At 45.5% G+C, this 22,332-nt stretch overlaps 1 pseudogene; it reads right to left on the reverse strand.

Moving 5' to 3' along the window:
* Nucleotides 1-1,113: 1,113 nt before the first annotated feature.
* LOC144120168 (uncharacterized) lies at nt 1,114-22,295 on the reverse strand (annotated as a pseudogene).
* Between the last annotated feature and the right edge of the window lie 37 nt (nt 22,296-22,332).

Consider the following 22,332-nt stretch of genomic DNA (forward strand, 5'->3'; position numbering starts at 1 on the left):
ATAAGCTATACCTGGTAAAGCAGATTCTCAGTGAATCAAAGTTATGTCAGCACCAAAGACTGCGTTATTGAACTTGTCTTACACCACCTTCACATTGGACATATGCACGTTGCGCATAACTTCAGGCCATCGTGGTGGCTCAGTGGCTATGGTGCTCAGTTGCTGACCCGAAAGACACAGGTTTTACATACTGGCCACATAGATCACATTTCGATGGAAGTGAAGTGCTAGAGGTCCTTGCACAGTGCGATGTTAGTGTATGTTAAAGAACAACAGGTGCTTGAAATTTCCGGAGTCGTTCACTACGGCGCCCCTCATACCCTGAGTCGCTGTGGGAATTTAAACCACGAACCACATAAAACTTCATGCTTTTGAAACAAGAAAAGCCTGTTTGTGAATGTAGTTGAAAAATGGTCATGCTAAAACATATTCACGCAGAAAGCTCAAGGAACTAAGAATGCCTCATTGCCTGCTTTGCACTGGTATGTTTCACCTCATAATTTTAATATATGCCTGTAAAGTCCACATACATTCATAATGTATGTGTCTTAAGACATTTTTTATTTAAGAAACACATAGTGTGTGTGTTGTAGATTTGAAGTGATGTGTGTATGTAAATAAACAGCTCTTGTCAGAGCTACCTGTCGATGAGAAGGAGTCCGGGCTTAAAGCAGTTCGCTTTTGAACTGCAAGCTGAATATTTGGGAAGATTTTCTTGCAGCTTTTTCAGTACACCAACAATGGTGCTGCATCATTTTTGTTGCCATTTATTACGCATGCTAGTATGCAGTACTCTTTGTTGGGTTTAAAAGATTGCTAGAAAGTTGCCACGACCTTGTGGTATCCTCCTCAACAGGGAGTCTGTTCTAATGTGTGTGCAGGCTTCAGGTGGTGAGGACAGTGCTTTCACTTCACTCCTGTGTGCCGGGCATCAGCACTTTAAACTGGGCAGTTGTACTCGTGCTCAGTGCCTCTCTTGACTGCACAAAGTGAATGAGGCTAAGCAAAGGAAAGTCATTATTTTTGGTGCATTTGTTTGTCTTCTTGCCTCCACTAGCACTTAGTATTGCGTCAGCTCGCCACCTCGTTCCAATCGGCAAGGTGACATTGCTTTCACGGCACTGCAACCTGCCAGAGAGAAGCAAAAGAAAAAATTTAAACCTCAAGGTCGGTATGAAGTCTACGAAAATGTGAAATCTGCTAGCTTTGCTGGGCAGTTGCGTTCGATCTCGCTGGGCTGTAAATGCACCGCATGCGAGCAAGCGCCGCAGGACCCCATGACAACAGTCGAGACGGAGCTCCAGAAGATCTCACCTTCAGAAGTCTCCTTTAAGCTCACCGTTCACACAGCCTGTCCCATCCAAGCATGGATGCCAGCGCCAAGAGAGTAACGCCAGATCATTTACGATATTTGCAGGCATGTGGTTGGGATCGGGACGGAAAAATATGGTCGTAAGAGAAGACAGGATCATCCTGCGTATCACCAGAAATAAAGTAAACGCACTGCACACCAATGAGCACGACAAAATCGCGGGATAACTATCGAAACGGAGTTTCGGCATCGCTCACCTTCGGTTTTTTTTTCTTCTTTTTTTCAACCTGTACACCGCTCGCGCTGGCTTTGGGGCTGTGCCTTAGCGCGATACTCAGTCTTATGTACATTTCTTCCCGATGAAACTATCGAAACCAGCCAGCCCCCCAGCTGCCCCGTCGGCCGACGTGCAGATGGCGCGACGAACGCAGGCGATGTAAAAAGTGGATTGCTGTTGAAGTTTTAATGCAGCAGGTCATTTTATTAACAGCGGATTTCAGTTTGTGCAATATGTGGTATGCTCGAACAAACCTAAGCGCTTAATCGTTTTGTTTTGCTTGCGTCTTTGTGTTTGGTGACGTAACCGGAACTTCCACTGCTGCACCTTCGGGTCTTTGGAAACACGCTGATGTCACTTCGAACGCAAAAAAGCGGCACCGCCACTGCCGCAGTCTGGCGGCAGCTCAAGGCTATAACACGAACGGGCAGAGCATTTCTGGTGAGCCCAGTGGAACCCTGTCGACCCCATCGCCTGCTACGTTCGCGTCGCCTGCTTTGCGAGTACAGTTTAGGGCACCATCCGCCTCAATTTTATTCTTTACTTCCCAAGTACACATGGAGAGGGTCAAGGAAAAAAGTCAGTAAGATGTGGCTTGACATGCCCCTCGGCCCCTACACACAGGGCCGCATGCAACATGAAGAGCAACATATGCAATCAAGATAGGGGATAAAACAGCAATAATGACATACAAAAGAACAGAAAGAAAATATCGCAAACAAAGCGCGTCTGAGGTTACTTCAAGAACGCCGTTTCATGAAAAGAATTCGAAAGAAGCAGTGAAAGCAGTTCTTTTACGCGTTCCCCTTTTGTCAAGAACTGTTCGAGCTCCTGCCACTGGCACGATGCTTTTTCAGCCTAGCAGGCTAAGCGGGGCGGCGCGCCTCGTGAGAACACGAGCCGATTAGCACGGGGAAAAAATAGTGGCTCCAATCCATGCTGTGAAGGTAGTTGGACAACGAAGTACGGTTTATACTTAACATGAGAAACTTTGGGCATGCATGCTGTCAAAGGGATAAAAACTTCAGATTCGAGCGCACGCAGTAATGCATCTCAAGAAGTAAAACTTAATGGAAGTCAATGTTTAGAATGCAGATTACACACGCACATGAGCCTATATATATATATATATATATATATATATATATATATATATATATATATATATATATATACAAGCATTATTTTTTCTGATAATTTTCATGCATGCGTGTTCAGAAACATGTCCTCAAAATGACAATTTTAGGAACACGACGCCGCTGGTATGACCTTTTAATATTCATACCAGTGGCGAAGGAGCGTTCTATTAAGGGCCAGTTTTTAAGGCATTATCGAAAACATAACGCTGCGCCTCTATTGAGATGCTGAGGAACGGACATTTTCCAGGCGCTCTCATCCTACTTCTGTCTGGTTTGCAGGCACTGTGCTGTTTTCGTTTGCCAAAAGCCTCGGGAAACAGGCCTCACAAGCATATCGCATTGATAAACACATGCGACGTTCAAATCAGTCAAACTCCACACGTCTGGCTAATGGCGTTCGGCACTACATATGGTTGTTCGCTGCACTGTGCTTGCCGATGACGAGGTAGTCAGCGCCATATGTAGTGCCGAAAGCCACTACATATGGTTGTTCGCTGCACTGTGCTTGCCGATGACGAGGGAGTCAGCGCGGCTCGCACTTCCACACCCGGTGGTCGCAGCGTCCGACGTGTCCTGGGCCACGGTGCTCCAGCCAGTACGCCTCCCCTTACCTTGGCCATAGCCTCCTCTATTTTTCTATGCCTGGTCAATGGCGGCTGGGGCCGTTGTCAGGCGCCGTTCGCGCAAGTATGCGACGCCGCTCTCAGGTGGTGTGCGCAGCCCTGAATTGAGCACACGACGCAGCAATATTACGTAGCGTAGAAAACGTCGCACTTTGTTACAGCGCAGCTTCCATTTTCTCCAAACATAGATAACGTAGAATGGTCACGATGTTGGCTACCTATACAATGCTTTCATACATATACAAGCGTGTGTAAATAAGTAGTATTAGTATAAGACTTTATTCAGGCACAAAACATTAGGCACCTATGGTGTCGATGGCCTGCTGCATGAGCAGGCACTGTTCACCTTCAGCTCCAAGCTAGTCCAGCTAGTATGGGACGGTGTGGGAAAGGAACCCGATTGCAGAGCATCAGGGCAGGAGAATAGGCAATTGGAGAGTTTGGCATAAAGGAGCAGATCAGTCGGAACATGAAGGACCGCAATGGAATTTGTATACGTAACCTGTTCCTAGCCATTTTTGTTCCTTTTCTCTTGTCACGTAGTGGTGACGGCAGTCGAAGCAGCGATGAAGACGGAAGAAAGGATCTTCTAAAAGAACTGTTTATATTCGCGGCACTCTTATTAACTTGCACCTCGCTTCTTATCTTATTTCTGTCGTCAGGCGTTTATGTTCTGTGTTGTATATTTGTTAAAGTGGTAGAGACATCAAACCTAAAGTGCGAAGCTTGTACGCTACTCTGTACATAAGGGTCTTCATAGGCAAGTATTGAACGTAACTGGTGTATAAAACATATTTGATCGTATTTTAAAGTTTAACACAAATGCTCGCTCTTAGAAGCAGGACCCATCGCTTGTGCATCAGCGTGACGTAGAGAGGTGGCCTTAGTAATTGTCAAAGATTTGTGACGTCACCTGTGGGAATTGTGACGTGCGACACCACCATCGGGCCAAGCCAAGCCAACCAAGCCGCATACCTTGTACAGCCGGGCATGCTCGACGTACGGACGGTTTGTAATCAGGCACCCACTAGCGGCACGGTGTAGTGGTTATCCTGCCACAAGCGCAGCGCTGCTTTTATTGCATGCTTTTTGTAGGCAAAACAAAGGCAACCTCCGAAGGTGCACAGTTTGCCGTTGTCTCCATTCAACGTGATTGCCTGTGCAGCTTTGTTTGCGTCCAGTGGCTTCGAGGCGCGCTAATTGTCGTGCCTTGGTTTACCTGCGTCGTGGACTTCTGCCACAGTAAGAGAGGTACCGAAGTGGTGTTGCACAAATTTCCTCAAAATCCCTTGTAGATGAGGTCATCCTCTACTGTGAGTTCATCTCTAGATCGATGGGTGGTGGACATTTGATGCTTGGGCACTTGGTGCTTTTCTTGGGGCCATCCTGACAAGATGATTGCCATTAGCTTTTTGCAGGGAGTCATCTTTCTTCGCAGCATCACAAATTTTCTCCAGAGTTTCCTTGCACACTGGAAGGTAGTTCACAACACTGGTGCTTTTGAGTAGATTTTCGCTGCCTTGACTGGGAAGGAATGCCTTTGACACAGTGACGGTTAGAGGATGTTCTTTTCCTGGTCTCTGTTGAATGCTGAAGTTGTATCTTTGAATTTGGAGTATCATCCCTTGCAGCCGCCTTGGCATTTGATGTGGTATTTCATACATGATCTACTGTAGCAGGTTTTGGTCACAGATGATGTTGCTGTTTCAAAACTCTGCTGGTGAAATTTGTGCAGTGAAAAGAAAATCGCTAGAATTTCTTTTTTGAGTTGGGCGTTGCACATCTTTGTCCTAAGTGCTGTGCTGTGCTAGCAAACAATGGTTTTCGGTTCTTAAGGAGAGCCGCTGCTTCTCAGAGCTCGCTAGCAGCACACTATTTCAACTCGCTTTCGCATGCCATGTTGTGTGAGAAAAGGCATTCTTGTCACTGCACCTTTTTCACTCTGGAATACCTGCTCTTGCTCGTATCACCACTGCCATGGTAGGCCTTTGACTGTGAGCTTTCTCAGTGCACTTGTGAAATTTTTGGCAGGTTTGGAGAGGTAGTCGATCATTCTGCAAAAGCACTGCATGCCTATGACGTCACTTGGTTGAGGCATTTCTTTAGGGGCCTTCATCTTATCGATATCCACTTTTAGTCCCTCTTTTCTCAGTGTGTGTCCCAGGAAAAGTTAGTGGTTGGGCACAGTCAAGTCTTCTTCATATGTTATATGTTATCCAATCTCTCTGAAGCAATGAAGAAAGCTTTCGAGTTTTCTGTTCTGATTTTCATGGGCGTCATTTTCAGTTTCATTTGCTCCATAGACAAGAATGTCCTCTGCTATGTACAGAACTCGTTGACGCCTTCAGGCACCATATACAGTTTCTTCTGTAAGATTCACTTTTGACCAGGTTTCCAAATGGTCCAAATTGGTAGGCGGAACCATCGTTATCAACTTGTCGCTGTTTAAAACGTGGCCTTGAGGCATGATTCTTCATCGAGGCTAAACTGCTGTTATCCCTCTTGTAGGTGCAGTTTTGAAAAGAAATTGTCTAGAATGGGAAGCATGTGGTGCTCTTGTTCCAGTGGTTCATTTAGCATTTGTGGGTTGATGCATATTCTCACGCTTAAATTTTTCTTTGTTGCTGCGATCACAGACCTCTTCTTGCCTACATCATCAGAACTGCAGTTTCTGGTCTTATGGGCAAAATATATCGATTAGAGGTATGAGCTCATCTCCAACAACAAATTCTAGGGCATCCTTTGCCTTTTCAGGAAACTTCACTTTCATTCCATGCCCACAGTGTCGTTGAGCACGCTTTCAGGTGCTGTGGATCGACATTTTTGGTTGATATCGCATCAACTGCTGCTGCACTATGTACTTGAAACCTCACTGTTTCCATTCACTTCTAGGAGTGTGTAGACTGAGCAGTGCTTTTCGCTGCTGACTGCCAAAATGTCCTAATTTCTCTTTGTCACAATCAATGTCCACACCAGCCACTACCTTGCTGCTTTCGCACACTGCCACAAAGTGGATATGCTTTTTGCACGTCATGCACGTTTTCTGTCTAGCTGGGCAGGCTGCTCTTTTGCATTGCTGGCTTCCTCTGCAGTACTTGTATTTTCGTGGCATCTCCATCAAAGAAGTTTTCCCATCTGCTTTCGGGCTTTTACTCTTAAATGTGTGGCAGTTATGCTTTTTAGCAGCGTGAACTTCGGTGAAATTTTGTACTGTCGGCAGCAAGACACACTCTGAAGACTTCGGATCATTGAACTTTAGGATGTTTACTTGCACGCTGTTGTCATATATTGCACAGACAATCTGGTCACGGAGTGAATTATTTTGTTCATTTCCAAAACCACAGTCATGTGCATTTAATTTTAAGTCCATGAGGAAGTTACTGAACTGCTCTTCCAGGTGCTGCATTTGCAATCGGAAGACATATCGCTAGTTCAGCATTGTGTTTTGGTAAGAAGTGTGTCAAGAAGGCCCAATGCATGCATGAAGTCAAATTCTTGGTGTGGTCTCGCTTCTGTCAGTTCCCCGAAGTCCAAAGTCTTATAAATTTCCAGAAGTGTGGAGCCTCCAACAGTTGGAGGTGCTACTTGCCGGCCTGACAGTGCTCTCATTGTGCTGGTTCCTTTGAGATAAAGCATGAAGCTCTGCTTGAAGGCTTACCATTGCTCTGCTGTGTTGCCAGTTCTGTTGACTGACCGGTGGTACAATCTTCTCTATGATTGAGGTGCTGATAGTACTTTTATGCTTTGGACACGCATGTTGCATACCTGTCTATTAATATGTGATGGCTGAATGAACTGAGGGCTCATTTAACATGGGGATAACTGATGTTTTATTTCAGTCGAGGCTACATAGGTCTGGTTACGAGAAATACAAAGGTGAGTCTGCTGCTGCACAGCAGCTTGAGAGACGACACCGTGTGTAACATGAGCCATGGTCTGCTCCCTGCTTACTTGAGGGTGAGGAGGATGACGGCCACCGGCCAGTGTGCCTGGCTTGTTGCTTGCCGTTGCTTGCTCAGATTGCTGCACATCCAATGCGTCACTGGTATAGCTGGTGCCATCTATAGCAGCTACTTATGCATTTGCGTGATATTTGAGTTGAAGCTGCTATCAAGGTTAAGTTCATGTCATGACGATACATGCAGACTATTTTCATAGATATTGACCCTGCCGTTTATGCAGTGGGGGAAAAGTTTCGGCAAGGAGGATCATGGCTAATCCTGGTGCTGAGAATCTAGGAGGAGGCCAACTCACTGCCTTGAGCAGGTGCTGCCTTTTCTATTTTTTCTGCACATGCTTACAAAAGGTCCGAATTTGCCAGAGGTGTAACACTTCTGAGAGTAGGTGGTACAAGTGCACAGCTTTTACGTTGTTCCTTCGTGTGAACGTTTTGTTGCTTTTATAGCTGCTGTTCAGAATGTGGTATCCTTGCGGTTGTTGGTTTTGCCAACTTCATTTTTTGCTGCTTGCACATCTTATGCTCACAGTTTTTATGCTTGGCATACTGCACTCTTGTCTAGTGTCAAATGCCATTTATGAAAAAGCTGCTTCGTCAGTGCTGCATCTTTCATTCCTGCTATGATGCGGTCCTGATGCCTGTTTTATCCCCAGAATTACATTTTTCTGCTTGTCTTTAGAGGTATGTTATGAATTTGATGAACATTGTGTTATATTTCTATTGCATTAAGTTGAATACAGCACAAGCGTATATTCCGGGCAACACATTGGCCGCAAGGCCTGGCAGAATGAAAGAGGATGGTATTTGGAGTGGCAGGTGCCTTGAAAATAGAAAGATGTGCTGCGCATATTGAACGTTCTCAGTCTCGCATAAGCTGGAGGTGGCTCTTCGTCCCTCAGTACCTCTCCCTAGCCTCCTAGAGCTAAGTTCCGTTCGTCGCTTGGTCGGCTAACCTGCCACGATGGAGTGTGTCGACACCAGTCTTCAGCCCAGTCCACCATCCTTCCACCTGCAGCCTGGGATCAACTGTAACTACTGTCCCTGCGCTGCCAGGCCAGCCTACTTGGACGGTGAGCACCTGCGGCATAATCTTCCTGTTTTTGTGAGCCTTCGTGGTGACGAAATTGAAAACTAGCTGCAGCAGTACGATTGCATAAGCACTTTCAGCAACTGGGACGTTTTTATGGAATCTTATCAACCTCTCCTTTTATTTGTTTGATGTGGCCAAGACTTGCTTTCTCAACCATGAACACAATTCCTGACCGGCACAATTCTCGTCGCAGTTTCGCCATATATTTGGGACCGTCCAAGCTGGCCCTCCAGTCTACAATAAAAGTTTGGACACTCACGTTTAGCCTCCAGGAGAGGTTTAACCATCCTACATTGAGAACATGCTTGCTCTTTGCTTCCGTATGAACAGCGCTATACCTAAAGCAGGCTGTGATTGCCATGTCCTGAAAGGCATCGGCTTATTTTCGCTGCCCATAGCCCTTCCACGATACTGGACGTTCGCACCACGTATCAGTGTCTCGACGACCTGCAGTCACTCCAACTTCAAGAAACCTGCGATTCCCGCCTCTCTGGTGATGCAAACTTGCACACCCTGATTTGCTCGATTGTCCACGAAGAACTCCATGGCTACATTTCATCATCTGGAGCCTGTTTCCCACCCTCTCCTCCTTCCTCCCATTTGCGTGAAATGATCAAGGATGAGCTGGCCTCCTTCATGCGCCCCTTCAGCCAAGAACCACCTCTCTCACACTGCATCGAACGTATACGGAAGTTGCTGCAACACCACCCTCATCTTTCCTGCTGTCCCACTCTAAACCTGTGCTACAGAACCTCGCTATTTTCTTCAAGAGCTTCCCCCTGTGCTTATCCTGCATGTAGTGTCTGCGTTCACCCCAGCCCATATGTTTTACTGCGGCATTCTTGGCCGTGTCGCCAGTGTCTGTTACCGGCGCATGCATGACGAACGTGACAGTTACAGCGCTATTCGACGCGACATGTACCTGCTGCTACCGTACCACCCAAAATACGACTTTATCGACCCTCGTCATTCCCCTTCCCTGCTGACCATCATCCTGACCTATCATCCTGACCAAGCTTTCACCATCTCTGCATCATGCCCCCACACCCTTCACTCACCCTTTCACCCTTGGACTGTCGCCTGAAAAACTGACTTCTGCAGTTTCCAGATAAAACTGCACCGCCACCTCATCCTACAATTCCTCCTCTGGCACTGTTTAATATGTTGTTCGTAAAAGTTTAAGGAACTTTTGTCAAAGCAATAATTCATATCGGCGCCGCTCTTTCCATCTTCCATTCTGGCTTTTGTTAACATTTGAAAAAATCCGTACTCCCTACTCTAGTCGGCATTTACGTACTCGTAATCAGGCTCCGATACATCCTTAAGGCTGTGCACACCTCGGGTCACTATCAGCGGCATCCGCCATCATCGAGGTCGCTGTGCTCTCTTCCTGTGCTGATCAACTTATTCTTGGCTGGGATTTTTTTTCATCAGCATCCATTGTTATTTAGTGCTGCCAACCAACCCTTCAGGTTACTGAAACAGGCAACTGTGACCTCTCTGAACAAGCATTTCACTGCTTGGTTGCAGCCGCCGAACATGTCCTTTATTCTGGCTGGGACATTATTATTCCACTCGTGTTTGTACCATATTGCAAATGGGGATGTATTGGTCATACTGAGCCCGCACTTTCTGTCCCAAGGAATTTTTACTGTTGCATCGCTTCTTTGTTTTAAAGCGAATGCTTTACTACTCCCCTGTGTAGCTTTTTCGCCATGTGCATTGTGTGCACGAGTTTGACCATGAACCAAGAAGAAACCGCATGACAGCTCTGACATCACTGAGCCACCACCACCGCCGAAACCGAGCGCTTGCCTCTGCCTAGTCATATGACAGCCATGACCTCACTCAACCGCAGCTATGCCGAACTGCCTCGTGAACTGTCTACGTCTCGGAGGTTTTGAAGCATCGTTCATTGGGTGACCAACCTCTCGCGATCAACCATTAATTTAACTGCCAGGGTGGCAGGGTGGTCACGCTGTCTATCCAGTGTGCGGAATGCACTCAACGTTACAGACACCAAGCGGCACCTAGTTTCCCAATACCACAGCATTCACTCTCTAACCAGGTTCAGCAGTAGTTATACCACAGCTAACATTTATGTGGTTCGTCTCTACGGGCCACTCGTTGCTTCAGACAGAATTGCTCAGCCTATGACGCTTGACAAGCTGTGCCACCTGCTCACCTCTTCTGCTCCCTTCAGTGCTATTCTTTCTGGTACCACCAGCCCCAACCTCACCTCAGACCAGGCTCAAGCCTTGATTGCCATCCTGGAGAAGGGACGCCTCTGTTTTCGATATCCATTCTGCAGTTTGGTCTAAGCATCTGCAGCCACCCTTCACAACAAAACTGATGGATCTGTGGCCATTCATCGCTGCCCGTAAGAGTGTCTAATTCCGAACACCAGATTATCCAGGCAGTTGTTGATGTGCTGCATTGCCACACCATGTCTTGCATTCAGTCCTTGGTCCTTGCCAGTCGTATTATTGCAAAAGGATGATTATTCAGTATACATTTTTACATAGAATATCGTGCTCTTTTTTCTCCAGTCCCCTCCTGTGCTCCTGTTGCTGGCAAATACCAATGCGTGAAGATCACAAAGAAAAGACAGCTTTCACGACCAGATGGATAATACAAATTCATCATTATGCAATTTGGGCTGTGTAACACTTCCTCTAAATTCGAGCGCATAATTGATACGGTTCTCAGAGTTCACTAACAAAAGACTTGCCTTTGCTACCTGGGTGATTTTGTCATCTTTTCGTCAAAATTTTCTGACCACCTGAAACGTCTGGATGATGTCTTCAGCCCAGTATGACGAAATGTTGTTTTGCCTAGGGCAAAGTTTACATAGGGCAGACAGGGCACCGTATTTATGTTTGCATTCATGAGCATGAGAAGGCAATTGAAAACCATCAACAGCATCACTTATGGGCACATTGCCTAGCGCACAAATGCGAGCCTCTGCTAGATTATGTTGAATTCTGTTGAAATGCAATAACAAAAAAGAACTGGCACCAATCGAAGAATATTTTGTCAATAAGAATGAAAAAGAAAAATGTGGCAGTGACACGTTGATCAAACTATAACAATGAGGTTTGTTTTCTCGAAGGCACGGTGATATAGATATTTTCTTGTCTATCTGCTTTTGATGCCCTTCTGCGGCACTGGCAAAGACATGTATACACATCTGTTCTTCGAATAAACGTGCTGTTAGTTAGCACCTGTCCTGTTTTGTCCTCTTTTGTTGAACGTTCGATATGCGCAACCCATCTTATCCCTTGAACCAACTCTCACAACTCCGCATCTTACAGCCTTGGTAATGTTCCCACATGCTTTGGTCGTACTTTTGTGCTTCTTTCCATCCTTTCATTTCCTAGCGTGAGTTGCGGTATGCCTTGTAGTGTGCAGGTGCACCTTAGAAACATAAAACACGGGAAAACAAGATGAGGGATGACACAACACGAGTGCTTCTCACAGCTGAAGTTTTATTCGAAGAACACGGATACAATAGCCAACCTCATAAACCCTCTACTAAAGAGCCTGGAAACAAACAGCTGCAAAAGAAAAAAAGTTGCAGTGTTGACAAAATTTTAGGATACGTGGACATAGGTTACACTTTACGGCAAAACCTACATGTTTGAGGTGTTTTCAGTTGTTCCTACATTGTTTGCATTGTTAGAGGGACTCTAACCCTGATCAGCCCAATTGTGAGCTCCAATTAAATGATGTCAAATGACAGTTATTCATAGTTTGAGGCAGAGCTCTTGTAATATAGGTGGTGTGAGTTGCAGGGCAGTAGGTTAGCTGAAGAAATAAAACGCATGGCACGATAAGTACAGAAGCAACAATGGTGTTTTCTCATACATAAAAGGTGTCTACCATGCTCCTCAGTGATGCTTGTTTGACTTTGCAAATCATGCGTGTTACCCATTTGTTACTGTTTTGCAATTGTTTTTTTGGTTGGTCACGTTGTGTTTACAGCAGTTGCCTTGTGTGGTTGTGCTCTGCATTTTTGTACAACTTGCGGTGCCTGATGAGTTCTGTGTCATCAGTGTGAACAAGCATCCTCTTGCTTAATCCAGCCTCTGGAAGTTCCACATGTAAACATTCACTCAGATGATGCGCCACATGTTCATTCAGTGTACCGTTGTACCTGTCAGCTGGTTTTTCTAGATGTGTGCATGTTACGTAAAACTATGTGTGTGTTATGCTGGTAGTTGTGTGGCTTAGCTGCACGAGCACTTGTCCGCTTAACTTGCATCGTCTAATTTTTGCCACGAAGAATGAGCCTTATGCATCTGCCAGCCAGACTACTTTTTTTGCAAAGGCCTGTTGGTAGCTATCACCATTTGTCCTTGTGTGTGAAACTTGCATTTATATGTGTGCAGTACGGAAAATTGAGGACAAAAGAGAGATTATGCAAGCACTATCCTTTGGATGGTCTATTGAAAAACAAATTATATGCAACGAAATTAAAAAAAGCAAAGAGCCAAAACAAGAATAAAGTGGGAAAAAGATAACTAAAGCCAGGTGCGTGCAATTGCAGGGTTGGCAATAGTTGCAAATAATTAAGGAAGTCAATCTGGTTACATATCATTGAAGGTTGGCTGACAAAAGGACTGGAGTTGTGTCCTATCAGAACAGTTTCAGCCATTTAGCATGCGCGGTAAGCAATGCATTTCATGAAAATGCAAGCATTAGTAAAATTTAGTCCGCAGCCACAAGAGTTATAGTCATTTGATGAATAGAAGGTTGTTGGATCTTTTAATGAATTTAAATGTCATTTCAAGTGCATATTGACACACCATCCTGATTGTCGAGTACACATCTTGCAGGAGAAACCAGAGCATTGGTAAACAACTCCTCAAGTAGCACTTAGTAACATGGGTAATGTGCTTGACCTGGCATGCATTCTTACAATGGCCGTGACTGTTTCAGCGTTTCCACTTTTGTGGGCAGTGACCTTGGGTGCAATGGTAATCCAACCAGAAAAAAGCTTCAGTTTAAGCTGAGGAAAGTGCAGAAAAATATGAGAAGGAAAATGACAGGGATAACGTGAAGAGACAGGAAGATATCCTAGCGAAAATAAAGAAATTGGCATGGGCAGGGCATGTAATGCGAAGGCAAGGTAACTGGTGGTCCCGCAGGGCAATGCAGTACATTTCAGAAAGGAGTAAAACGTAGCAGGCGACAGCAAAGACTGAGGTTATTTGGAGGTGCCTTTAAAAGTCAAAACGCCACGATAAACTATGCACACCCATTTAGGTGGCCATGACTGTTGTCATAGATGCTTGCAAAGCTGTCACTTTTCTATTTTGCTCCTGTTTTACTGCACATAATTTGCTGCTTATTTCAAACGATCTTCAGTAGAACTGCACTTGTTTCATAGCTCTTCTGTCCTTTATCTTCGTCCGTCCGTGTTGCACAAATATGAACTCATTTCAACTTGGCCCAGCCTCATTTCCTCTGAGCCTTGCATATACAAGAAAATTTTGGTGCATAATTTGCACGAAACATTTTTCCCCAGTGAACTAAATCCTGCCTGGAGAACTCAGCTATTTTATCACATGTTAGATGGAATTGGTTGGGTGGGTGTTTTGAGGGTTTTAGTGCTTTATGTGCTCAGGATGTGCTCTGATAAAGCTACCTTTGTGTTCATCTTTACACGTTGTGCAGGCCCCCTTTTAGAATGCCTTGTGAGGACACTGCATATAGCGGCTGCCTGACAGTTGCAGTTTTGGATTGGACTTCCAGGTTGTGCTGTTGTGTGCGGTCACATTCATTTGTTGGCCATTCGAAGCAAATAGTGGGCATTAAGCTTTGCTCTTTAGTGTACTATTACCAGTAGCTTGAACACTGAGGTGCTTTGTGCTTTTGGAGAGTTCTCTTTAGTTAAATACAAGGAATCTCTTGTATGAAATATTAAGTATCGTTATTGCTCTTTACATGTCGGTCAGGTGCCGCAAATTTGGCCAGCTGCTCCTGTTCAATGCCATTTGCACTGCACTTCGATTTAGAACCCCGTTTTTATACCTGGGCTTGTTCACCTGTTGCATAGTTGTCCTATTTTATAAAGCAGTCTCATATGTGATAGTACAAGTTGCTGACATGTCTATTGAACACTTTTACATGAAGCTCTGCCTCGGAGATTAAAAGAAAACGGATTTTTTCACAGATTCCCTGCGTTTAGTCGATACTTATGCGGTAGTCTCTTTCCCTCTATCGCAGCAATCACAAAGGCCAGCGAATATGAGAGATAAAGGGTAATTGGAGAGGGTTTGTTTTCCGACACTGCCTCATTTGGGTGCCACTGCTATTAAAAAGGTACTGACAGAGCCAGCAATCTCTGCCACGCAGAGCACAAGGCATGCCTCTTTATAAATGTGTTGAAGTGGTTGCAGTAAACTATATATTTTTATGCAGTAAACTAAAAATAATCAGAAAAAAACATTTCACAATATTTTTCGACAAATACATCCCTTTTCACCCCACCTTACTCTGGAGAGAATGCAATCGTAGACTTATATAGTAATTGTGAAGGTGTTTATTCGAACCGCAGGTCGGTAGGCTTTGGTCGGACGGAGGCACGACGGACACACTCACAGGCGTCACTCGAGAATCACAGCTGCACTTTGTCTACCTCTTCTCTGCGCTGCTCGAACTCCTGGCGGTCGGTCCCATTACATGGTTTACGCAAAAAGCGTACAGGCGCTAAAAGACGAAGACAAGCACACTCAAGACAGGACAGTCTTGCTGTCCCATTACAGTTACTTCCTCGCCAAATAAAGGAGCCACCCTGGCGACTTACGGGGAGGAAGGCATGGGCGGATCATAATAAGGCTTGAGACGCTCGACATGCACAGATTTGCGCCCCCGGCGACGGTGGTCCGCAGAAGGGGCGAGCGGCTCAACGATGTAATTCACGGGAGAAGTTTGTTGCACCACGCGGTAAGGTCCGTGATAGTGAGAAAGCAGATTTGTGGCGAGGCCGGGAGTAGAGGAAGGCACCCAGAGCCAAACATGGGCGCCAGATAGGTATGACGCGGGAGGGTTCGAGGAATTCCGACGGTGCTTCTGATGCCATTGGAGCTGCGTAGTGAAAGTTGCCGGCATTCTTCGGTATAAAGGTGAGCTTCGGAAAGTGATGTGGTCTCGGAAGGCTCAGTGCGATAAGGAAGGATGGTGTCCATGGTAGATGTAGGCTCCCGGCCATATAAGAGAAGGAAAAGAGAAAACTCCGTCGTTGTCTGCGTAGCCGTATTATACGCGTACGTGACGAAAGTGAGCACTTGGTCCCAGTTGGAGTGGCCGGAGTCAACGTACATGGCGAGCATGTCACTGAGTGTGCGGTTGAACCGCTCAGTCATGCCGTTCTGGGGGTGATAGGCGCTGGTGCAGCGATGAACGATTGTGGCATTGCTTTAGCAGGGCCTCGACAGCGTCCGAGAGAAAAAAACGACCGCGGTCACTTAGGAGTTCTTTCGGGGCACCGTGACGAAGAACAAGACTGTGTAGAATGAAGCGAGCGACATAGTTTGCGGTAGCAGATCTGGGAGCCGACGTATCGATGTAACGTGTTAGGTGGTCAACCGCCACGATGACCCAGCGATTTTTAGCCGATGTAGTTGGAAGCGGGCCATAAAGACCGCGGGCCGACGCGGTCAAAGGGACGGCCAGGGCAATGTAACGGCTGCAAAGGAGCGGCGGTGGGGTGAGGAGGTTTCTTGCGACGTTGGCAGGCGGTGCACGACCGAATGTCCTGACGTATGTAGCGGTACATACCTCGCCAGTAATATCGCAGACGAACGCGAGCATATGTTTTCAGTACACCAGCGTGGCCGCATTGTGGAGGGGCGTGGAAAGAGGCGCAGATGGCAGCACGGAGGTGTCGAGGGATCACCAACAGCCACTTCCGCCCGTCGGAGAGGTAGTTACGGCAGTATAGGAGGCCATCACGAACGGCGAAGTGGTGGGCTTGGCGGCGAAGGGTCCGGGATGAAGAATGCGGCAAGGAGCTGTTCAGGAAGGTGAGCAGCGAGGAGATCCAAGGATCCTTCAATTGTTCGCAGAGCATATCATGGACGTCGAACGGCGAGAAATCGTAAGCACAGACGAGGGCAGAGGCTGAATCGCATGGGAACGAGAAAGGGCATCGGCGTCCGAGTGCTTCCGGCCAGAGCGATAAATGACGTGAATATCAAACTCTTAGAGACGTAAAGCCCAGCGGGCGAGTCGGCCAGAAGGATCTTTGATGGAGGATAGCCAGCAGAGGGCATGATGGTCTGTGACGACATAGAAGGAGCGGCCGTAAATGTAAGGTCGGAACTTGGCAGTCGCCGAAATGATGGCAAGACATTCTTTTTCTGTGACAGAATAGTTCGATTCCGCCTTGGTGAGGGCGCAACTGGCGTAAGCGACAACATATTCTGGATACCCAGGCTTTCGCTGGGCAAGAACTGCGCCCAAACCCACACCGCTCGCATCAGTGAATTTCTGTCCAAAAATGTCCCATAGAAATGTCCCATAGAGATGTGTACTGGTCCAATACAGTATTTTATGGGTTTTGTTGGTATACCTAATGGTTGTATTTGGATTTCTACACGACCAGTAGAAACTTGAACTGGTCCCATAGCTGGTACATATTGGCTTTTACTGGTCAAGTAGACATGGTTGTATTGGTTGTATCTGAATATTTATGGGCCCAGTAGAGAATGATATTGGTCTATCTGCATGCACATTGGTTTGGACATGCTGTACTAGATCTACTCAGATGCCTATCAGGCATAGACTTAATATAGTTTAAACTGGTATCCAATCGCTTTATTACTCCTAAGAGGCAGTGGTACCAATTTTGTATGCATTTGCATGATGCCCACTCAAAACTGAATTTTTACAGAATGCAACAGTGGCTTAGTTTGGGCTAGACGATAAGTCTTTTGAAAACATAGCGCAAAAAAGGCACATTGTATATTCGACGTGGTGGCTTTACTAAAATAAAGTTGCAAGTTAGCACCTGCCCCGTCCACATCAATGTCGTCCGTGTCTTTTTTGGACTATGTTTTCAAAAAATTACAGAATGCACTGTAATGATTTGGCAGAGCATGACAAATTGTCGCAGGTGAAGTTGTAAACACATAGGAATACAATATTGCACATGTGAGGCCAGAGATAAACAGTGAATGTTTACGACTTATGAGTTTGGCACGAAATACAAGAAAGGTGAAAACAGCAAACAAGCTATCAAGACTCCTAAAAACAAACTAGATGCACTGAAGAAACAAAACCAAATTGCACTAAAAATATCACACACTACCAATATGAGGTGACTCTCAGGGAAAAACCACAAGATGAAAACAGCAGAAAAATTATCACACTAACAAGAACAGGCCACTCACAATGAAGAAACACAAGATGAAGATAGTAGACAAAAACATCACACAATGACAAAAGGGGAATGAGATTGGAGAAAAACAAGATGCAAACAGGAAATACCACACACTACAATGAAGAGATGATTGACACTGAACAAACACAAAAAAATATACAAAAATATCACAACCAATATTCCTTATCCCACAGTTCAGGTGTCCCCAGGTGTCCCCCTCTTCCAAAAACAGTTAAACTAATGGTCTATAACGCTCTCTTTGTTTCCCACCTAAACTACTCTCATTTAGTCTGGGGAACATCAACAAAAACTAATCTGTTGAAGCTTGAAAGGCTACAGAAAAAAATAGTACGAATAATTGAAAACGTTGAATACACAGCGCCTTCTTCAGATATCTTTGCTTCGCTTAATTTATTGAAAGTAAGAAATATTTACGAATACAAATTATGCAGGCAGTACCGTTTAAGTGTCCAACGAGAGAGTACAGTTTTTACTGAAATGGCAGAACTAAAACCCAATTATCCCATCTACAGCACCAGAACTCCAGAACGATGGAAAGTTCCAAAATGTCGTACTGCCTATGGACAACAAACACTCCGGTATAACCTTCCGCGATTACTGAATGCTGCAGAAAAAGAAGGCGCTGATGTATCCAATATGTCTCTTCCCAATATGTACAAATATTTTGCTACTCATGCTCTTTTTTTGTGAATGAACGCACAGGTCTATCTTTATGGTCAATTACATTGCATTGTTTACTTTTCAAAAACAAAAAATGTTTTTCCAGGAGTCCAAACCCAGTGTTCTATTAAAACTCTTATTTAGGCTTATTTTATTTTGTGATGCGATATAGTGCTGTTTATTTTTTTTATGTTTTGCTTCTTTGCAACAAAAAAAATGTGACTGTCTATTGTCCCGCTCTGCTGCTGTATGCACTGTAAGGGGGCGGAGGATTTTTCAAGCCGCAAATGTACGGCTTTTCCCTCCGCCTCCTTCCACTTCTTTGTGGAGAATAAAACTTGTATGTATGTATGTATATGCTAGACAGATACTGCACCATTTCCTTTCCCCAAAAACCAATTTTCATTTTCATTTCACTGGCAGTAAATACACTGCAAGAACCCAGTTCATTTGCAGAGTCTTAGTAAGGGCTGTACCAGCTAAAGTGTGATGCAAACCAAAAGAATAAAAATGAAGAGAAATAATAGAAGTGAAAATAACAAGAAAGCCAATCATTCGGTCCTTCTCAAATAAATTTGGCATGTCTCCAACATAACAAACACGGCCAACATCCATGGCAACTGAAACACTGCTAACCTTGTCAGCAGCCAGCACTACCTTCTTGGAAGTTTTGGCACATTTGCGGATATGTGGCAGATCCCTATAACTTTCAGAAGCCAGGCATGTACACAACAACAAACAAGTGCTGTCCGGCAACTGAAATACACTCTCCAGAATGTAGTACTTTCCCTGTACACACCTGAATATACAGTTCCGTGTCTTTTTTGCGCGCCTGTAACCTTCTACATTAAGACGTTGTCCATGAACATCCATGCATTTAAATTTCATTAATGGAAGAACCTGCCCAAGCTTCTCCTGGACAGCACACCGCACCTGCTCATCCATTTCATTTAACAGAGTGCCTCTTCCCAGTGGCTTATCAGTGGAGCTTTTGCCTGCACATGAGGAAGGCATTAAGGTGTCGTACACAGCTTGCATTTGACATGTTGGATTGAGAGTATTTGCCAGCTTTGTTATTTGGAGTCTCATGGCAAACCGCTCAAGTATTTTCAGTGATACACCATTCGCATCGCAAATGAGCTTGAGAAGCATGCCATTTCCGGACTCAAAAACAAAGGCCGAGCGCGACCACAGCGGCCCTAGCTCCAACACGCTCTTTGGCAAATGCAGGAGTTGATGCACGTTGAAAGTCATTGCCTCACGACCATACAACTCCTCCATACTAAGCACAAATCATGATAGTTTATCCATAGCTTCATGGCTGTCCTCCTTCGTCATTTCGTCCTTGAGCGGGATGTAGACCGCTGCCACGAGTGAACAGAAATGGTGCAAATACTCCTCTGGCAAGATGCCTTCTAGACAGTGAACAGAATAAAACAGAAGCCACCATTTCAACTCACTTGCTTTCAATAGCGCTCTTTCCTCAATGCTACGTGGCAGCCTTGTAAACCACTGAGGGGGCTTTATGCTCAATAGCCTTGTGTTGACTTGACTGAGTGTGGCAGGAACTCCAATGTATGAAGCAGGCTGGACACAGCCAAACCACGTGTCTGCAAGCTGCCTTGTCACGTCTTCCAGCACACAATGCATATAATCCGGGCACACTCCCCAGACAAGGTCAAAGTCAGGTAGGCGGGCTAGTGGTGAAAAGCCCTTCACACCACGTGATGGCTCTCCAGATATCAGTGATGATTTCATGTAACTCCTCACACTTCTGTTTGTCCTTGGCTCAGGATGACCCCATCATCTGCCACTGGGTACTTCACACACCCTGTAATTAGGACAAGAAATAGAAAGATTTGATTTGGCTGGCAGGTTTCGTGCAATTGTGAGCAGCATAAACCTTAACGGAGTTTATTTTTGGCTAGCCTCGGTTGTATTTCCAGGCCCATGACTAACTGGCCAACATGGCCCAGAAAAGTTAAGGTAACAGGCACAGGCATGCAAAGTGGGGAGGGCAAGGTAGCAGTGGCCCCCCAATCGACATAGGGAAGGAGGACACAAATTTTGTGCCATATTTTGTGCCCTGCTATCCAGAAGACATATACAGGCAGTACCATGAACTTTGGCTATCCTTATAGAGAGACCTGCACAAACCTATGGCAACAGGCTTTTAAAGCCAAGAACAAGTTGATACATGCTGTATTACATGGGCTTGTAGCAAAACAATTTGATGTAATGTGGCAAGGCTATACAAGGCTTACATATTTTCTCATGAAAACACGGCAGTAACTTCAGCTTCGCTCTGAGTTGATGGCCTTACAAATACAAGTTTAAATGAAAGCCCAAAAATGCTGGCCCACATTCTGGTAAACAAAAATTTAAGTTCTAGAAGCATACTTACGGTTCACAAGAACACCTTTATGATGACAGTAGCTGCATCCGTAGTAGCCGTTGAACTGCTTGATATTTAGTACAGCTGCTCGTGCTGGAGCATCTACACAGCAGCAGGTAAACTTCATATTTGATGAATACTTTTCCCCGTCACATTCCCAATTCACTGCTCTACGCACAGTTTCTATGAAAACTTCCAGGAAGGACGCCATGTTTGGGTGGCTTTTGCGAAAATACAGGCCACACAAGAGTACATGCTTCCAGCGAAGTGGCACTGGTAGCTCATTTACTACGGCTTGGATGGGCCACAGTGATGATTTACTGCATTTGAATTCTCTAGCTACATCCGTGTTGAATTTAAGCGATACATCAGACCATGCAGTCTTCCCCATCTGCCGCTGGTAGAGCTTCCCATCCGTTATGTCTCTAATAACCTTGTTTTCTGATGGACCAGGATCAGATGCAGTGGCCCGTTTCTTTTTTAATGATGTCAGCAGGGTCTGGGCCACAGTGTCATTTGTGAGCATCACTTCGAGCTGCTTTTCAATGCTTACTGTGGCGAAGAAATTTTGCGCCGAGTTTGATGTGTTGCAGCTGGGACATAAAAATTCGCGCTTCTCGGGATTGGGAATAATTGCCCCACATTCTTCGCAAAAGTAGTGTCCTTTCACTATGTCCGCCTCCCAGCGCTTCCACACTTTCCTCAATAAATAATGAGAAGTGGGTAGGATTGGTTTCCCCAGAAAGAGGTTTATCACCCCCACAAGCTTCTCCATGTCGACCCAGTTTAATCCAGATGATGATGTGTACGCCATCAAAATGAACATGGCGTCTCTAACTGTTACGTCTGAGTTCGGCAGACGCTCAATGGAAAAAAAATCACTGAACTCTGTATCACTGTCGCCGTCGTCCGCAGAACGGCAACTGTGCGTGTTGTCTTCGTCCGCGTTTCTGTTGCAATGGTCGGCGACATCGTCTTCGTCCGCAGAGTGGCAACTATCAGAGTTTTCTTGGTCCGCATTTCTGCAGCGATCATCGCTGAAGTCGTCCTCGCCCGCAGAACAGCTGTCCACGTTGTCTTCGTTCGCAGAACAACTGTCCGCGTTCTCTTCATCCGGTTTTCTGTAGCAATCGTCGTTGATGTGGACTTCGTGTTCTTCGCGGCAGTTTTGCCGCTCTCGAAGATCACTGACAGAGGCATATGGAGTTGCGATTTCTGAAGACTGCTGATCAATGACGGGATTAGCAGTCGGAGGGGAGTGGTTTTGGATGCCCGTTTTCGGAAAGGTATTCGGTACCGTTGCAGGAGGTTGACGTTCTTCATCACGCCTCTTTTGGTAGAGCAACGTTGTCCTTGGCACAGCGTATTCCTCGCCCGGTTCTAAATACCTTTTTCTTTTCTTCGCTCGCGGTGTGCTTTGCATTTCATCCATAACCTTCCTTGCAGCGATCACATAACAGCAACTGGAC

This window comes from Amblyomma americanum, chromosome 2 (assembly GCF_052857255.1).
Source record: "Amblyomma americanum isolate KBUSLIRL-KWMA chromosome 2, ASM5285725v1, whole genome shotgun sequence".
In the NCBI taxonomy this organism is placed as follows: Eukaryota; Metazoa; Arthropoda; class Arachnida; order Ixodida; family Ixodidae; genus Amblyomma; species Amblyomma americanum.